The sequence below is a fragment of the Frankliniella occidentalis genome, unplaced genomic scaffold, assembly GCF_000697945.3.
Source record: "Frankliniella occidentalis isolate FOCC.00 unplaced genomic scaffold, Focc_3.1 Scaffold408, whole genome shotgun sequence".
In the NCBI taxonomy this organism is placed as follows: Eukaryota; Metazoa; Arthropoda; class Insecta; order Thysanoptera; family Thripidae; genus Frankliniella; species Frankliniella occidentalis.
The window spans coordinates 92636-95445 of record NW_026267530.1 but is presented as its reverse complement, the minus strand read 5'-3'; positions in this window follow the sequence as shown (position 1 = coordinate 95445).

The following is a 2810-nucleotide window of genomic DNA, read 5'->3' as shown; positions in this document are numbered from 1 at the left end:
CATAAGCCCGCTGAATAGCTTTTTCAAAGCAGAAGGGCGGGCTAAAAAGGATCGCAGCATCCGCAAATGCGACATCCACCGCGTATCAACCTCTTGATGAAGAACACCACCAACCAACTTCTCGTTGAGATGGGAAGATTTGAAGTACGTCACAACTCTTTTCAGTTTCGAGATGAGGCCTAAGAGTTTGATCAGGTGGAGCTCATTTCGAATATGACTTTTCACGGAAACCACGAGCGGACTATCCTTTTCAGTAAAGGTTGTCAATATGTTGACTCTCTCTAGATGTGACCCGTTGAAGCAGTTGTCACTGGATTTAGCCAAGGCCTCAATGGCCGATACAGTGGCACTCAAATCTGTGATCTGCTTTTTAGTCAGGCCATCTAGAGATGTATAGCCCACATACTGCATTGCCTTCTTGACCTGAGACAGACAGAAATTACTAGTCTAACAAAATTTACGTTTTAAATAAAAGGAACGCGGATCGCGAGGTTCGAGGGGCTAGTGAGCAGAGAAGGGCCGAGGCGGGGGGCGGCGCCGTGTTCAGAGCGTGGGCGCGGAGGGCGAGGGCAGCGCGAGCTCGGGGGTCAAAGTCAAAGGGTTAGGAAAGGATGTGGGGAGAGGACTTGCACACTTGCAGCAGGGCGGGTGCGGCGGCGGACTGTAGGGTCCTCGGCGGCAGCAACCTGTGCAGCGGCGGCGGCGGCCGGTGCGGCGTCGCCGGGGGCAGTTGCCCCGCGGGGCGCGGGGACAGAGCGGCGGCGGGGCGCAGGGGTGGGGCCTGGCCTCAGGCCTCACTACGACGACCTACAACAAAAGACCAAGTAAGTCGTCACATCAAGAGCTGGAAAAGCACGGCCTCCGTGGCCGCCCTTGCCTCTTTCTTTGCGGCGCGCCGCGCTGCGGCCTCCGCCCGCCTGACGGCGTCCCTCATCGCCGCCGCGCTGATCAGGGGCTTGGGCTCGGGGGTGGGGTCTCGGTCGGCACGGGCGGGGCGGACGTCCGCGGCCTGGCGCATCCCGACACCGTGCCACTGTCGGTCACCATCTCCTCCCAGGCGGCTGTGAACAGGCTGTAAGGAAAAGAGTTAGACAGTGCCAAGGGCACATCCCGCAGGAGAAGATGCTGAGAGACTTACCCCGCGCTGAGGAGGGGGGCCGATACTACGGCCACCCTCGACGCGAAGGCGCGCCCGGCCTCTTGAGCCAATTCTTCTTCAGCCTCAGTAGGTCGTCCTGAGGGGCCTGCCTGCAGCCCAATCGGCGGGAGGGTCGGGCAGGGCGTTGGGGCCCGGGGGGCGCTCCCCTATGAAGTGAAGATTCACACGCTGAAAAGATAGAAATTCGTGAGAACTCGGCATGTGGTGAGGTTAGGAAAGGGGCGGCAAACTCTCGCGGTTATTTCGAAAAGCGCGGCGAACTCAATCGTAGATTCGAAAAGCGCACTTGTGATTCAACGAGTTCAAGAATGAATGGCGGAGGGACACTCGCGGTAGCAACAGGTTAGGAGACCAACACTTCTCCAGTCTCACAGCACTCACCCGAATTTCACACACTATTGTACTCACCACTTGCTCTTCTTCAGAGGAGTCGGTAAAGCCCAACCTCAAGATGTCATCATCGCTTGAAGACATTTCAGAAAATTTTCAGAACACTTGTACAGAGACCGATACAACACAGGTCACCGACTTACGTCACGTCTACGACTCTACTGACGATCTGTACCTTAGCCCGGACCTAGTCAACCGCCCCGCCCCCGCCTCGACCAATCAGATCGCAGCACAATTACAAATCGGCGACGGCACTGACAGGTGGCACTATTCACGTTTATTTCGCGTTTTAACACTTTGGTGATGTCGCGCGATACGGTGGAAGGCGTGTCCATCTATATATATTCTTCCTTGTTTCAACTCGCACCGCTTTATTTGATGCATTAAAACACTTTAACGAGGCCCGGGGTCGGCGCCGCCATTCAGACGACAGGCGCTCATTGGCTGACCGGCGCGGCACCGTCGGAGACGTTTTTCGAAGTCTTTGTGATGTGTTGAAGAGAAATTAGAGTTGACCATGTATTTTAGACGTGTTCAAACCTGTCTGTGACTTCCAACCTATGTATAATTTGTATTTTCAATGAATGGCGTTTTGGGTTGGAGGCTTTGGCGGAAACCCGGCCGGTGGTCCAGCAGCTGGCCCGCGCATGCGCACAACACTTTGGCATTCCCTATTGTAGTTCCACAACCCGCCACCAGAGGCGCACATTTGAATTTGGGCGCGGTGGACCCAGCCCGCAACTTTAAGGTACCAGAGGATTTGACGCAACCCATCCCTGCACCCCGAGGAGACACCCCACCACCTCCCCGCAACCATGAGGATTCCCGACCTGCACCCGGAGGAGAACACCCACCCCCGCAACTTTAAGGCACCAGAGGACCTGCACTTACGCCCCTCCGAGGTTGAGCCCCTCGGGGGGCGTGGGTCAGGCTCTCGCACGGGCGCATCCGATATCCCCGAACGGAATAACGTATACCCCCTCACTCTACCCATCCCCCCGCCTCGAGGGGACCCCCCACCCATGCCCGCTACAATAAGGTACCGCAACTTTTGCCGCAACAATGAGGTACCCTTACTACTACTGCTCAGCTAATAACTAGGTAGATCACTTCGACTAAGCATGCAGGGTTGTACATTTTTCCGCTTGTTTTCATCAAAAACTCCCTGTGGCCCCTAAATGGTTAAAGATAGAGCCAAACGGACGAAATTTTCTCCCACAGACCCCTACTTTGATGAGTTACCCCTTAGGAAACAATTAAA